Genomic DNA, 18428 nt, shown 5'->3' with positions numbered 1-18428 from the left:
TCAAATGTCAAAGGTCGCCGAGTTGAACTTAGCAACGAACAAAAACAGGAACTGGAATTGCAAGAAAGATGCACGAATGTAGCAAACTGGCACATCAATCACGATAATAAGATTTAGACTAAAACTTCAAGGTGATCGAAAAGCCCGAGTATCACCTTATGAAACAGCAATGACATTGAAAAGGTTGTGAATGGAACGTACAGTTGCAAATGTCACTTAACATACGGGTAACAGTATTGACAGTGTTTACACAGGAATACATGAAGTACAGAAAAGTTCGATTGTCACCAAATGTAAACAGCAGTAACAAACGCGGCAGGATTAACTTTGTCGAAAGGAGGGCTTACCCTGATCGGAAATATCACGTCATCTTCTCCTTTGAATAACAAAGCATTGCGGCGCCCATTGTGTGGTGTTTGTTGTGGCGTAAAGGTAAATGTAAATGTAATGATATATCATAAGCTTCCGATGTTTTTAAACTTATTTATCCGGCAATAGATAGCAAACAGAAAGCAGTGCAATTAAGAAGACAAATCTTACTTTTCTACGACACACTTCTTTGAAAGCAGAGTTCACCAATAAAAATATCAGACAGAAAGCGTGATATCCGTATATTGGTAATAGTTGTGTTCAAAAGTTGGCTGTAGAAACCTATTTCTTTGCATTTTATTCATGTGAGAGGATGAAACCTACCATAACGTTTATAAGATTTGTTAAATATAATATGTTTAAAATCAAAGTAAATAATTCTATTATGGGTATGCCATATCATCGACAAATCGAGAAACTGTGATACGGAGCAGACGTAAGACGTATTGATAACGAACGTATATGACACAGGGGTCAGTTTCACCGTGTTTCCCATTATAGACAGAGACTACACTGGCACCGTGTTTTGTCATTATGGAGAGTATGCACACTGACACCGGATTTAACATTATGAAGATAGTTCACACGGTGTTTTGCAATTATGGACAGAGGGCATACTGCCGCCGTGTTCTGCTAGGATGGATTTAAGACACATGACACACTGGCGCCGCGTGTTGCAATTATGGAGAGAGGGCCAACTCGCTTTTTACCTATTTATTGCAAATGTTATTTGTACGGATGTTTGTCTCGGTCGTCAAATTGTGTCTTAGATTACAAAATTGTAGTAGACATTGTTATATGCGATGTCCTTATATTTTCTATATATCTACTACTAAAAGACGCAATGCAATTTCACTAAAGATATAATATAACATTGTGTTGTTGTTTTTACAAAGTTGAAAAAGATCTCTTGATCTATATTCCTTATTTCCTTAATTATCCTGTCTATTTAGTCCGTGACATTCTTCAATTAACCACCTACAACACATTATTTTAAAAAGTATTTTGTATAAGTTCTGAAACAAACGGTTTTGGTTTAACGATTTGAGAACACGTAATATTTTTGATACATAAAATAAAAGACCGAATGCTGCAAATCAAGCATAAATGTGTATGTTGCCGGGTGAAACCCAATTTGTAGTAGTAGTAGTTATCTAACCTTGTAGCACAGCAGCTCCCGGACAGGCTGACGGCGTGCACCAGCGGACCTGGGACAGGATACCGAACGCTGCGCAGTCGCATATCCGGTCTCCCAAAACGTATTTCCGATTGCCTTAGAAGCAAAACACACACCCAAGAAGATATAGAACAAATGATTCTAAGTATGATTGTTTTGTGTATATCTATTTCAATTAAAAATGCATCAAATTGTTTAAAAATCAATATAGTTCAGTCATTCGGTGATAAAGTTTGACCATATAAAGCGATATGAAAACTAGGCTTATTTTAATAAAAAAACCGTTCAATTTTCAATTATGACAATCCAAATTGGATACACTCAAATTGCGGACACGTGTTGACTGACTCCGAGTGTTTTGGCTGTGACTTAAATTTCTTCAAATATTTTACATTTTCAAATCATTTGGAAGGAGAGAATAGCATATACTAGTCGCTTTTATTTTGAATAATGTTATTCTTTATTTGTTCCCAGTTTTAGTACAATGATGCTTTTTATTATGAAACTCTATGATCACACAGTTTTAAACCTTTTATTTTATAAGGCAGACTGTGTGTGATGTTTTTGGTTTCTAACGATGACTGCATCGTATCTTTGAAAAGTATTTGCATTAAGTGCTCTGAATTGTTTCCCTCCGTCTGCAGATAGAGTTGGGATCTCTAATCATTGAAGTACTTGGGGTTTACCTTTTCGTTTTTTATTATTATTTGTTTTATTGATAAGTTTCCTCAAGTTAATGCATACTTTGATAGTATTCATCGTTTGCGTTTTATCTTTATTAAGAATTGTTGGGATAAGAGTGAGGTTTGTGCACATAAACTGGTTTAAACCCCCAGTAAATTTACATTTTACTGACCGTTCTAAGGCGGTACCTAACAATTCTTGATAAACGTACCAATTATTTGTGAATTTGTGTTCTATGTCTTTGGCGTTTGCCCATTGCCACTAAACCCGGTTAATGTTTAAACTTTTTGCTACTGAGCATGTCTCTGTAGCTTTTTGCATATATATTGCATAAGATCTTTACTGTCAATAAGTACTACTGGGACTCTGTACAATGCATCAATCTCTACAGCAATGCATTTTACTCGATCATTGATGGCACGCTCTATGTACAAAATGGCGCTCCGTATTATTTAATTGATTTCGAATGAATTTCAAATATGTTATATTTATGACAGACTAGACAATATATACAAATTTCATCAAAGAATTATTGCATGTTCCAATGTTTACATGCCTAATTCTCAGCTACATGTATCAAATATTTAAACTTTTAATGAAGTTTAATGGAATGAAAAGCTCCGGTTGTTAAGTGTAGAGCACGCTTGTTTAACACACAGGTAATGCGAGTTAAAAATAAACAAACACAGACATGTCCACATTGAAATAATTTAAGTAATTATAAAAATCTTTTAAGCAGGGAGATATCCTCAGAGAAGGAGATGATTAACAGTTCAAAACCACGAGAACGGAAAAAATATCTTCTTTATGAACTCAGGTTCCATCAATTTGCAAATTTATGAATACCTTTCAACAACTCTTTTTTCACAACTCCGCAAAATACACATGCCATGTAAAGGCATGTCCATTATAATCACATATTCATCTCATTTGAAGTCAATGGAAAGCGGTATATAATAGCATTTATAAGACTATTTTATAGAGGTCTATGACAAGTCAGATTTAATAGCAATACACATAAATATATTGCCATTAAAGGGATGATAACCATGTAAATACATCAGTGATTGAACATATTATTTTTATTATTATTATCATCATTATAAGCTTAATCATTTCTTTCCCTTTTTAGACCACGTAAAACAGCACTTCACTTCACCTGAACATTTGGAAGACGTTAAAGAGGGGACATATTTGTTACCAGGAAATCATGACTATATAACGTTAAGCTTAAATTACAAAATCAATCAAATATTTTCATACTTTCTATGATAAGCAAATTTGAATCAAATGATATTAGATGGAAACACTCCTGCGTCACTCAAAGACGGATTTCATAAAAGTTTGATAAAAACGCCTTCCCCACCAATGATGCAATCTGTAATTTAATTTTAAGATAACCTGTGGGTTCCTGTTCGTGCGAACGCAGTTTCGGCGATTTCAGAAGACTCAAAACATTGAAATGATCAACCATATCAGACGCTTGCCTTAATCTTTTGGCTTTGATATGTGTACATAAAAACATTTCAATCGACTGCACGTATACTCTGCGAATGCGATTCCGGACATCGAAGTGTTTTTATTGTTGTTTTTTTGCTTCTGAAGAAGTTTTATTTAGGGCGTATCTTGAATCAGTGTTTCCATACTTTATCACTTAACCCCGCTTTACCCGTCCATGGGTCCTAATACCAATATATAAAAATGTTTTCTATACGCTAGCTCATTAAAAAAGAAAATATATATGAAGTGCTAATAATACGAATTTTACGGTGGTTTTACATGGCCTAAGTGTCAGCTAAGAGATGACTTAGAAAACAAATAGGAGGGAGCATGCTCCCGGACACTCTGCACTGGCTCTGTTTAAATGTGCCTCTGGCTACGGCACTGCATAGCATTGAAATATGGGGTTCTTTGCCGTTAAAATCGTTATATTAATCATTTTTATTGATAATATGATTGCCAGGGCAACACAAAACTTTGTTTCGAGGAAAATCGGCATGTATATTAAAAATGTTCAGTTGATAATCATTAAAAACCGCTAAAATGGCATGTATTCAGTTTACAGGAAGCACAACAACTTTATTTTAACACAGCCATCTTGAAATTTGGAAGCCATTTTGAATTAATAAGAGTCGGTCCTGAACTGTTTTCAATAACAAAAATGTTTTCTGACAGTGTACACAATATAGTAATACATTTATCACAATATCAACCGACTTGCATAAAACCCTCTATAAATATTGACGATATCACGGATGTAAGTAACGTTCACCTACCGACTAAGTGACATTCTACGTAAAGAAACTAAATAATCAGCATAGTATTTCAACAATTCCAGTATTCCTGATTATTTCAAATAATAAGAATTGTAAACACACAAAAGACTGCAACATGCTACCAATTAGTACCTAGAATTGCCGAAAACTGCTTTAGATCGTTGACGATCATCGCGTGAACTTCTTCGTTTGAATGGCGACCTATTCCAACAGCAGACGACATTGAGCTAATCTTCCTGCCAAATGGTATTTTCAGCCAAGCGGGAAAGTTGATTGCAGTTTAATCATATCGTCAACGAAAATCCCCCATCGTGTATAAATGGTCAACCTGTACTGGGTACTCATTTATTATTTCATGCCGCTGAATAAAACAACGACATATAAGAGAAACCATTTCGTCTGGAATAAAAACAAATTCTAGTTGCTTTATAGCTTGTGATATGAAAAGACGAACTCCCTCCTAAGATTATATCAGCTCTAGCACGAAGTAGGGGATCGTCAGCTATAAAAAAGCGTCAACAGGCAACAGGCGACAAGGGTGGCGTATGTATTAGCTTCAATAAAGCTTTTTTTTTAAAAAGGCCTCTGGCCGAAACGCCATAAAGAGTTAAATTAATGATCTGTATAGTTATTTTCAGTGTTAAAACCAGTATAATTGTACCCTTGTACATTTTTTAAATTGGCACTCGTTTCACACGGGGAACACGAAATTTTGTAAGTAGAATAAATATTATATCTCTTTGCATTTAACTGCATGTTCAAACTTTCAATCATGATTAATAAATTCATTTAATTGTAATTGTCTTCTCGGCAATCTTGAAATCGCCAGATTGCTAAGCCTTCATTGGTAATAGACTAACCACCTCCAACTGTACTACGTATTTCAATAATTACAACAACTCTGGATAATGTTTTCTGGGCCTTCGTCGGTACGTGCAAAACAACTTCCAGCCACATTATTATTACAATACAGAACAAACCCGTTTTGGGGTCTAACTTTACTCCATCTAAATCAACTTCAACCGCAATGGTATTTAAATTTTCAAGAACGCCGGATTTACCTGGCTTTCAAGGCGTCCATTGGTGAAATCACATACAGCTGCTGGCGTTCAATGATTGCAATGACTAAAGACATACCTAATGTATTTGGAAAACCATTCAATAGGCAAACGAATTCAAACTGTAAAGTCTCAATTATGACCCCCAACTCTTGACAGACCCGGTATTTCTGAGCCCAACATTAAAACTGTACAATCTAACATCAACCCCAGTGGTTCAAGTAGTATAACAAAAGTTTACACACCTTTTTTGAGCTGAACTTTCTTACGGGACAACCACATTTAACTAGAATGAGTTCAAGAATTACAACCAATGTTGACACACCCGTTTTTTAGCTCGACTTTGATACAGGACAATTTACATCCAGCCAAAGGGGTTCAACTAATGTAACAGATCAAACCTATCTACAATACGAGTCAGATCAATGATAAATCCATAATTGCAGTAACAACTCTAAATAAATTCCCGGTTTTCTTTGCGTAACTTTTGATTTATGACAAACAATATCCTGAGACAGGGGTTCCACTATTGAAATTTTAAACAGACTTCAATCCCTAACCCTGCTTACCAATATGTGAATTCCTCCTGCTACTTCTGTATGGCCCAGGCTAGAGCCATTTCCTTTGGAGACAGGTGAGAATTCAGATTCACCTAAAATAAGCAGTAAGTGCATTTCGTACATTATAAATAAATATGGAATTTGTATTGTGTGAAATACGTTTATCAATGTTATAACTGTATTAACGGTATGTGTCCCGATCAGTTTTCAAATAATAAGAAGAAAGTTTACATTTTTTATTAATAAATAAGTGTATGAAATCCTTACTAAGAACATGTGTTTGGGTCATTCTCATCAAAACACTTTCAAAGTCATTGAACCTTGAACTCTTTCTCTAAGTACTGTATTATTAACTGCGAGTCTCCCATCGCCACGCCGTTGTGTTCGATCCCGGGAACCTTCCCCTTTGGTCCTTGAAGAAGTGGTCGTTCAACAAACTGTTAGGTACAATAACGTGGGTTAAGTTGATTAGTGGCTCATGACTGAACACATTAAATAGTCTTGTGGTCATGTATGATACAACTCAAAACTTTAATCGATCTAGCACAATTTACCAGCTACTGGATATTAATAAAACTGTCATAAGAACTGCGTTTTGAAACTTAACACACACAATGTTGTTATTAGAAAAAAACTACATTTATAGTTAAATATGTGAGGCGCATAGTAAACCGAGCGTACATCTGGTAATTTACCAATAAATTGTGTTATAATTAATTTGCTAATTAATATTAAATCTATCCTGATAAGGTATATCATTGACTTTGAGGTATGTCTCTAGTTTCAACAAGAAATACAAAAAAGGTTTGGTGTATGACGATCACGTGGTATGGAATGTAGGACGACTATGTCACGTGGGTAGTCCAATCCGCATACCATGTACAAATGTGATAAGGTAAGAAATGCGATGCGTAACAATATGGAATACCATAGCGTTCATTTAAATAAATTCATTTATTTTATAATACAATAGAAACTACAAAAGCCAGGAGGTGTAAATACTTAACTATAATTAACGTGTTAAAACGCACAGTCGTAAAAGGCTTACATAATGATTACAACGATTGAAATTGAAACTGTAACATTTGTAGATTTGTCAAGCTTAGACTAAAGGTGATTTAAAAAGTTCATTTTTGCAGAATGGAGCCCACAATATCCTATTTCAGTTTAAAAATTGTTATATTTCAAAGGTACGTGTAGTTCAACTGAGCGTGAAGTATAGTTTGTCTATATTGTAAGTTTTTCTATTGAGACATACGTTATACTTGCATCTGCAATTTCCTTACGCTGTCAATTCAATTTTCATCTTATGAACGAAATGTTTTATTCGATATGACGTCGCAAGTACTATAAAAAGGTCTTGTTAAAATAAATAAACACAACATGTCATACTTAGAAAACCATTTTTCGCAATCGACATAATTCGTTTTTATAAAACTCATTTAAGCAGAAATATAAAGAAAAGCTAAATAAAATTATGATAGTATACCTTACATAATTGAGTTCTTTCGCTGTATGTTTATAATCGGTCGGTCGGTTTATCGATGTATTTTAGCAACGTTTTATGACAACATCAGGCCAAAACATTTAACCACTGACAGCTGAGTGCGGCATTGCGATTCTTACAACGGAGAAACATCGTCGCTAAGTAAACAAAGCCATAATGCGCAACAACATTCATTTTTAAAGTATCGAGTGGTTATAATGAATGATTGGTAAGATATAAGAAATATAACTATCTATTTTAGGCCATATTGCGTCTTAAAGACCGGCCAGTAAGCACCCAAAGGTAAATAGACCTTGTTTAACGATTCGGCTTATATTCACCTTCGGGGATAACTTACTAGTCCTTATAATATCGTTTGACCCTCAGCGGTGTGTAATATATATTTAGTATTACTTTCACTTAAGAAAGAAAGTTATTATCAAAATAAGATATGCATTTTTTAAGTCTGAATTCAGATTTGTTCTTGATCATGGCGGCAAGTCCCAACTCTTCAAGAATTCACAAGCTCCTTATTACTGGATCAAGCGTAGACACAATTTTGATATAATTATCAAATTAAAAAGTAAGAAAAAAATGATTATCACGCTTAACTATCTTTGTTTTGTTGTAGTAAAATTTGAGTATGTTATTTGGGTAAAAAGTATAAAGCTTAAGCAGTTTAGAGGGAGTGGGGCCGGAAGATAGGTGTTTCTAGATTTTGTAACGTACTCCTCCAACAAGTATTTGCATATCAATTTCTTCGTCGGCATTTGACATAAATCACCAATACAATCTGTATGTAATCTGGCTCTATGTGAGCCAGGGCCTTTGAAAAAAGTAAACTCGTAGAGAAAGTAGCTTTAAATTATTTTTAATTAAATCGCAAAACAATTAGCTTTACCTTGGTTTGTGTCCTATGCTCTTTATTTTCCTGTACACTAGCAAAGCGGAACCACAAATGGCAGCTCCTGTGAAAATGTACATCCGGTTGTCCAGCAGAAAATTGCACGGATTCCATAATCCAAACTAAATATTGACGATCTTATTTTCAGACACTTAAGTATTTGACCTTCAGTCTATGAAGTTGTAATAAACAATCCCATGTATAGCGCTCTCGATTGTCAACAACTCAAAATATTGTCAGACATCTTGAGAAAATTAATACCTTTAGTGCACAGCAATGTTCACTCGAGATGTCCCGTAATCAAGCCAAATTTTATTAACAATGTTCAGAAACCAGAAATATGATCAAACATACAATTTATAAGTGAACATTGAAACTTGAATTCAGTTTGATAAAAAATCATGTATAGACCCACTCCGATTCATCATTCGCAAGGATAACAAACCAAATGTTTACATATGGAAGAAAAGGTGTGCCATCTATTTATTGTATTTGCATTAAAAAGACAATTAATATATAAAAACACGGGAATATGACTATGTTCTAAGGGCAGTTTAAGTCTAGGTTTTGAAGAAAAAAGAGGCGCAATTCAAGCCACAACTAAGGGGTACCAAAATGGGCTGAGAATTGGGGCGAGGGTGAAAAGAGCATTTCTGGTAATTGTTGCAGTTTGGTGTAAAATATTCATATTTTTCTACGATATTGAGATGGAAGGTTCACTTTTTTCAATTCACGCTTTGTTTCTCTTTCTGTGGGATGGGGGGGGGGGTGATATCGCAATTAGGTATTGAATTATTAAACCCATAAAATCTCTAGACAACAAAAAACATATACGCCAATGTGTGTTTTCATATTTTGATTCCGAAGATGTTCCCTTAAGAAAGTGTTAACGTTGACTGTTGCTTGCGTTCAGAATTATGTGGTTGATGTAAAATGTCGCCCCGTACTTCGTCCACAGTATAGTTATTTATTTTCTGATCATTCGAGATCATTTGATATGGCTTTATAGCTCTGTAAATTAGAATACAACTGAAGCCGATGCTAGAAGGCGTTGATAATGTAACGTTCCACTGTAAGCGGAAGTGCGTTCATAGTATGTTGATGTTCTTCGTAATAAGCAAATTGGAATAACCAGTTCTCCGTGTGGAGGTTTAGGTCCTATGTATATAAGACCAGTTTACCCCTTAGCATGCTTTACCCTAAAACGAATATTTTGTGTCTTTAGCCTCGAACGTTACAATAGTGGCAATCATATTCGGAACGGAAGTACTCCCCTACCTATAGGGGGCGTTGAAAATATTCGGAATGGAATGTTGTTCCCTTCCGCAAGCGGCCGTTGACAGCCTTGATCAAATTCAGACATGAGGTATTCTCTCTACTCCAGAGGACGTTCACAGTGTTGATCATATTCAGAATGAAAGTATTACTCTACCTCTTATGGGCGCTAGCAAAGTTGGTCATATGCAGAATGAAAGTATTACTTTACCTCTTATGGGCGCTAGCAGTGTTGGTCATATGCAGAATGAAAGTATTACTTTACTCTTATGGGCGCTAGCAGTGTTGATCATATGCAGAATGAAAGTATTACTTTACCTCTTATGGGCGCTAACAGTGTTGGTCATATGCAGAATGAAAGTATTACTTTACCTCTTATGGGCGCTAGCAGTGTTGGTCATATGCAGAATGAAAGTATTACTTTACCTCTTATGGGCGCTAGCAGTGTTGGTCATATGCAGAATGAAAGTATTACTTTACCTCTTATGGGCGCTAGCAGTGTTGGTCATATGCAGAATGAAAGTATTACTTTACCTCTTATGGGCGCTAGCAGTGTTGGTCATATGCAGAATGAAAGTATTACTTTACCTCTTATGGGCGCTATCGGTGTTGGTCATATGCAGAATGAAAGTATTACTTTACCTTTTATGGGCGCTCACAGTGTTGATAACATAAAACAGAATACAGCATGTGATTCTTAACTGATGTTAAACAGTATATATAATAACCTTCATGCGCCGGTTGCTGCTAAATGCATAGTTATGAAAGCCATCCATCATTAAGATGCAAAGATGCGTACGTGCATTTTAGTGTTAACGTCGACATTATTGTTTCGTTTAAATCTTTTGATAAACTACGTGTGTGTGTGCGTGCGTGCGTGCGTGCGTTCGTGCGTGCGTGCGTGCGTGCGTGTCATTTTTACAATGAGTATAAACAGTTTTATAAAATTGTTTGATTTAGTAACAATACGTTGATTTAAAAACAAGCTATCGTTGAAAACTTTTGAAAATAACTTGCCCTTTTTCAACTTCAAAAATAAACTTCACCAGTAGCATTTTTTGTATTGTTGTTGGATTGATAGCCCTAAGATACAACAACAAATACATGTAATTCAATTATCTTAAAAATACAAAACTCATGATTTCACCAGCAATATTTTCACTGAAACAATATTTTACAGCACTAAATATAAACATAATAAAACAAATCAAGGCCATATATAAACATGACAAGCACACGTTTTCTAATTAATTCAACCATATAAAGAATAGGCATAAATTGTATTTTCCGCGCATGGTTGATTATATTGGATTGAATTTGTCATTTGCTCCGTTTAATCGAATATGTATTTATACCGAAGGCTGTTAAATAAGATGCATCTGTTTATACAACCATCGATATTTTTTTCTTAATTGGTAGCTTTTCATTGTATTTTATTTGCAACTTATGCGTTTAAAGGGTTGGATTAAATTTCAACACTTTAAAGCGCAGCTCTGGTTTTTTGCCTTTGAATTTGTTGATATTTACGAATAAAAAATAATTTCTTGCAATAGGCCTCTTGAACGCTTCTTGTAAATACTCTAACTGATTGAAAAAATGTGTCTCAGTGGATATTGTCCCGGACTGCAGGATGAGAACAGCTAGCAGGGACGGGTCCAGTACTTGGGTATAAGGGGTCGGGAATGCCAATAAATCCTCTAGTTCCAAGAATTGAATCCTTTCGCAGGGGTGTTATTTTTATTTGCTTACATAATTCTTCATCGAATGTATACAATCATTTCGTATTTTGACTAACGACGTTATTAAAATATATATTTTTTTAATTTGTAAATCTCATGAAGCTGAATGGCTCTTCAAAGGGTCTAACTCTTACAATAGTTTCAAATCTTGTTTAAATTGACGTCGTTGGTATCCTGTCCCAGCCCTGTGCGCGCTGACGTTTTATTTGGATATGAGAGTGGGGCATACTTTCAAAATAGTGAAACATATCAAAGTGATAGTACTAATAGAATTGAAATATCAACTTTTTTCTCAAAAATTATCTTTTAAACAGCGGAGATCTTAAAACAAAAATCCCTGTAATCATTGAAAAGAAGCAATTAACGTACACCTTAGAAAAAAATAATGTTCCTTTCAGGAACCCATCGCTTCAACTAAATCTTAGGTGACTAAAAACCCTACTTCTCCATGAAAGGCCGAACTTTTGAAAAAAACTGCAACATTAAAACGTACCATTTTTACCGTTTTTATGATGAATAAAATCCGCTTAAAATACTCAATTTTTAAATGCAGATAAAGAAAACCTCCTGGGCTGGTATTCTATACTGGTCTTAACTGGATCTAAGAACGATGTAGCTAATCAGATTGCTTGTTATTTATAACTAACCAATAGAGTGAATGAAGTCAATCATGTATGACCATAAGATTGACTTAAGTTACATATTGAATACCACCCCTGGCCTCATTAAATTCCGCTGTGTGTTTTTAACGGTTCAACATTGTTTTTTCTCTTACTTGGTTTTTGTGTTTAAAGCTCGGCTAATTGGCCTAACTTGTGAGTGGTGTTCATGTATATATTTACGTAAAAGGAATAAAGAATAGGTTTAATTCTACCATTGGAACAGTTCGTGTTTAAAGGGAAATATTTCATGAAGTGCATATATGTTTTAATAGCACAAACACGGCTGAAACAGTTATAGTGTATTATATTCATTAAACATGAAGACCAGCTAAGATTTGAAATAATGGCATAAACATCGTTGTTTAATTTAAAAAGTGTTCTGAACAATCTGCACGTTTTGGATCAAATGATGTGTTGTAACCCATGAACATTTCATAAAAAACTAGAAGAAATAACATTAAAATGTTGTCAAATTTCACCACAATTATAACATTTCCTTATTTGCTTTTTAAGACTTTCACTGACATACCAAAGGGTACCGAGTTCGAATCCTGCAGTTGACGACCATAACAGTATAATGTTCCATGTTATGACTTATGGTATTACTTATGCTTATCGTCACCAAGCCGGACAAGTGGGTTTCACCCAGGTACTCCAGTTTCTCCCACAACACAAGACAACACTTTCGCGTAAAATCGTGCCAACGAGGGTGATTAATATAATGTTGTTATAACTTGTTTCACAATCGTGGTCAAATAAAAAAAGCTTTAACTAAATTTCCTACCGTTTCACCTGAACAAGTGTTTCAAAGTTTTCGGTTACATCAAAGTGTAGCCCATCAGGCCTTATCATTTCTTTTCCGGTAGATATATCGGTAATTACAGATTTGATATTTCACAGTTTCAAACAGGGAACATATCACTTTGATATTGTTTTCACTGTTTTCAAATATCAGACCACTCTCACTGCCAACACCTCAACGAAAAATCGAATTCCGAAATTACGTACCGTTCTCATACAGGTTGTAATGCGTTTCTGACAAACAACAACTGACTGTCAAGTTATATGCCTTTTTCAGTGTAGGAACACAATACAGCTCACCTCATGAACACCAAAAGCTAATATTGTAATCGTAGCTATGCCTCTCGTGAAATAGTTTGGTGTTCATTTGATGTTACGCTCCTATACCATACATACTGCCAGTCAGTGTTTGGTCAGATGATTAAACAAACACGGCAGAAAATATAGAAATGAGTTTGTTTGTTAAAACATTATCGGGGACAAAAATAACCCAAAGTACGCATTAGTCTCAAAATAATATTTGTATGATAAAAACAAACACCTTATTGACAAATATGACCTTCTCAAGATTTCTGTCATTGTGGAGGTGAAACTCAGCTTTTATTAAAGATTTACTTCACGGGTTCGTATAATTTCATTTACTTCTTTTTCTTGTCAGCAGCTAAGTGTATTTCGTCGGTATCAGAGAGGGTAAACCATAATCTGCGACAGCTTACATTCCAACGCAGTAATACTGCCTTGTCATTGGCCATTTGGTATGCTGACCACTAAATCAAAATTGTGATGAAGACACTGTTTGTGTCCAGGTATGTTTTAAAGAATAAAATATTTGAAAGTTAACAAGGATCCATTTTACAACGTCGCTAACTTTAACAATTGTCTGACCAATCGGTCCATTGTCTTAAAGGTGTGTCACGTCGACTACCCACGTTATGTCGTAACTCTAAATACAGCAACACCGTCTTATCAACTCGGATCACTTTGCACTGAAGCTGGCTACCTATCTTAGGACAAATAAAAAAACCATACTAGTTTGAATCACTCTCAATTGAACATTTCGCAAGGGTGTCTCCTCTCCTGGTTAGTTCTCATAAGGGTAGCTTAAACATCTACGAACAAAAACAGATCGCAATAAACTCGCCCCTTCTTTCGCTCTCGCTCTCTCATTTTCTCCCTCTCTATTTCTCTCTCTCAAGCATCCGCATGTAGCCATGAAATGATAACAAACGCTTTGGTTTCAACAATATCTATTACACAAAAGCATTTTCAATTTCCAGGTATACAAAGTTAAAGCGTGAACGAAACATTCACTGTGGCAATCATACCTCGAAACATAGAAACTAGACAAGTAGTATATGCACATGACAAAACAACGTCAACATAATTGAGAAGGAAGCTTTGCAGCTTGTTCTGTGACTCGTTGCTTGCTTCTACATTGGAGACCTTTCAGTCTGTTAATAAGGATGGCTGTAATTGGAAAAACACATTGAAAAAAACAAGTAAATTTTTAATGATTATTTCCATTATATATTCGCCCTTGGACATTTTCTTCCATGTGTGACAACAGACAATAATGACGAAAATGATAATTATGCATCCATTTATAGATAGGTCCATTATTCATTTTTTACTTATTTGAAGAGGTGATTGAACAAAACATTAATTCACATAAACATAAACATAATTATAAGTTGGATCACATATGTACATATATACATAGCACATGGCTATATGACTTAATTAATAAACAATCACAACATGATATTAAATTAATGATAAAGGCATGTGTTGTAAAGAAAGTAAGATTTTAAAACGTTTTAAAACTGGAATTTGAAACATATGGTATGGCATAACATTGAATGTACCCTTGACATAAAAACACGTCACACAATGGACGCCGTCATTTCATTTTCAATCCAAGGAGGAAATGACGTCATATTCCCGCTCGAGTCACACTTAGTGTTCGACATAATTCTTCTTGTCGCGTTTGTTACTGTTGTTTCATTAGTTGACTTTCGAGCGTTTCCGTTCTTCAAATAGTTCCGGTCTGAACCTTCTCAATGTTATTACTGTCACATTAGGTGACATTCGTTCCTTTTCGATATACATGTAGTTCCAGTGCAAATCTTATCAATGTAATCGCTGTGACATTTGATTTCATTCGTGCCTTTTCGATCTACATGTAGTTCCAGTGTTATCCTTGTCAATGTAATCGCTGTGACATTTGATTTCATTCGTGCCTTTTCGATCTACATGTAGTTCCAGTGTTAACCTTGTCAATGTAAACGCTGTGACATTTGATAACATACATTCGTGCCTTTCGATCTACATGTAGTTCCAGTGTTAACCTTGGTAATGTAAACGCTGTGACATTTGATTTCATTCGTGCCTTTTCGATCTACATGTAGTTCCAGTGTAAACCTTGTCAATGTTATCGTTTTTAGATTTAGTAACATTTTTGCCTTTTCTATCTACATGTAGTCCCAATCTAAATCTTATCGCTATGATTGCTGCTACCTTTTATTACATTCGAGCCTGGTTCTGGCATTTCAACCTCCGTTTTTTCTTCAATGCTTTGTTCATTTCGGCGACCTTTAACAATGGGCTGCTTTCTTTTGAAAACATTTGATACACATGATAGAGTTGTCAGAACCGTTTGTGAAACGCTTTCAAGACGGTAAGCGTACACCAGCGCATCTATTATTGTATTTAACGCTGTAAGCAACGGTAAAATACGAATCCATATATTGAAGTTGACCTCCCTTTTGATAATGTCTTCGAAAACAAATGTCCATATAATTGGCTGGTAGCAAATGAAATAGCTGCCAATAATAGTAATAGCAGTAGCCACACTCTTAACGCTACTGTGACGTTTATGTGACGACATAGGAACATCCCTGCGACAATTAATTACAAACAAAATAATACAGTAGATAATCGCCAATACAGCTAGGATTGTAAGATTTGAAACGGTCGTAGCAGCAATCAATGATTGTGTTAAAACGGATATTTTAACAAAATCAATGTTTACAAGCAAGACGTATATGCAAGAAGTCATACTGAAAATTATGGCCAAAGTCCATGTAATACAGATGTATATTTGTACTCTTAATTTAGTAAGAATTGTGCGATGCTTAAGAGGTTGAGTTACAATAATGAGGAGACAAAGAGATACTCCAAGCATATTAAGAATGCAAGATATATACGGAATAATGTACAGACAATGGACGATCACAATAGCTATCTCATATTGCGACAATTTAAAGTTAAACCTTTCCATAGCGGTATTATTTATGTCTGTTTGTCGGTCCCCTTTAAATTCTTCTAAAAGTGTTTTTATTTTTTCTTGCATAAAGTTCTCCATTTCTTCTGTAGTATTCAGTGTATCGTACATATAAGAACTTTGATAAAACACCCCTGTTTTTGAGGAATCAAAGACGTCACCAAAATCAAAGTCATTTGACAAATCGAAGCTCATCTCGCGTTCAAAGCTCCAACTTCCATTATTATTTGATGTATTGGAAATACCCGGTTCCAAGCCAACAAGATTCCTCATTTCAGCACGGTCTAGCAAATCATTAGTCCCGTAATCTTGGAAATTTAACTCGGGATATATCAGGACAAATGTGTGAAAGAGTCCTGTAAGCATATCGGATATAGATAAGCTCATTGTCATTGTAAGAAGCGCATTACGATCTTTATGCCGTAATAAAATGAGTAGAACACCAGCATTAAGTATAAATCCTAAGCTTCCGGCCACGCCCTCCGTTGTGACTAGAATCCTTCCATAGTCATGCAGCGGTTCCTCGAAATTAACTGTTGTCGCCATTGCTATTTTGTATCAAACTAATAATATGTAAAACAAAACAATATTTTATTTATTTTTGCGGCAGTAATGTCGCTATACGAACTATAATAATGATGTCAAACACCTCGCTCACCGAACTCCAACCCAGTTACTATATGAATAAATGATATCTCAGAATAACAAACGAAGCCTTTTCCGAAATGTGCAGCGCCAAGACAAACATGAATTGTTGTTTGACGGAGGATTCTACGTTTTAACAAATATTATCAATGCTTATATAGCCGTCTGGTCATCACAATTGGTGCATCGCTATTGGACGATATCCACTACGTATTATTATTGACATCGTTAATGAGAAACTAGCAGGCATAACAGCCATCAGCAATATAAATAATCACATTGATATACACTATTTCGTAAGGGCAATACATACATACGTATTGGAGGTCCCTAAAGCTTCATTAATGATTATAAAAAACAATCGACATTAATATTGTTTCACGGTTTATCTAAGTCTCATTCATACATATATACATTTCATGACAACTATAATAAGTATCAGAGTAAAGAGAGATTATATAACAATTACCATACAACGTCAATTTAAAGTCAAATAAACAGATAAGGTACATGCAATATAAAACCAACTAAACATATATCCACTTTAATACTCCTTTATCATAGATATACGATTCAATACAAAATTGGTTATGGAGTAGAATTAAGATGAATATATTCACTACCTAAAAATGAGGGCAACGATACTTGTTATGTTGTGACGTCACAAGAGTGGAATACGGCCGTATTGCACTGGAGTGGAATACGGACTACCGTATTTTGCGTTAGGTATTGTGTGTGGATTTATGATGGGTATATAATAAAAATATTATCCAAAAATAATAAAAAGCACACTCCTGAAAAAAATACTCTACAAAGATTGCAAACTACTTCGTTTGCATCTGATTTCAGTTGAAATAACTAGCGAATGAACAAACTGTAATGAGTTTTACCTTTCAAATGATGCAAACATTCTATAATAATTACCTGGCATCAAATTTAACGTCTTGCATCAGAGAACTAAATGATTTGTGGATTGGATTCCTTAACTAAACAGTTTTTAAGCCTTTTTCAGAATACCGCCTTTCAGATTCGCAATGATTTGTAATGTGGCGGATCCGTGGTCTAGTAGTAACACACTTGACCTTCAATCCAGGGATCATCTAGAAAAGGAACGTTAAATGTAGGTCCCGTGTGACAGTGCTATACACTTGTGCACGTTAAAGAACCAGGGTAGCTCTAACCAGGGTTAAATCTGGTCTGTGCACTTTGCTCCATAAACATAAGATGACTAACAATCGTATCGGAGCACTCGCCGAATGGGCAAGGCCCGAGTGCGAGTATTGAAATAAGCTCACACACGCACGCACGCACGCACGCACGCACGCACGCACGCACGCACGCACACACACACACTCACATGATTTGTAATGGAGATGTGCTTACGTAGGCTCATTGTGTTTGTTGTCAAGTAGCTTTACCAAATTGCACATTTTTCTATGTACGTGTCAATTCGTTTACAGTTCTGGAAACACTTTGCCTAAATAGTGTCAAAAGACAATAAAGGGTGTT

The 18428-nt window shown here is 35.2% G+C and overlaps 1 pseudogene; it reads right to left on the bottom strand.

Annotated features, from left to right (window-relative positions):
- LOC128204964 (failed axon connections homolog) lies at window positions 1-8664 on the bottom strand (annotated as a pseudogene).
- Window positions 8665-18428: the final 9764 nt, after the last annotated feature.

This window comes from Mya arenaria, chromosome 10 (genome assembly GCF_026914265.1).
Source record: "Mya arenaria isolate MELC-2E11 chromosome 10, ASM2691426v1".
Taxonomy (NCBI): Eukaryota; Metazoa; Mollusca; class Bivalvia; order Myida; family Myidae; genus Mya; species Mya arenaria.
This window is presented reverse-complemented; position numbering and strand designations above follow the sequence as displayed.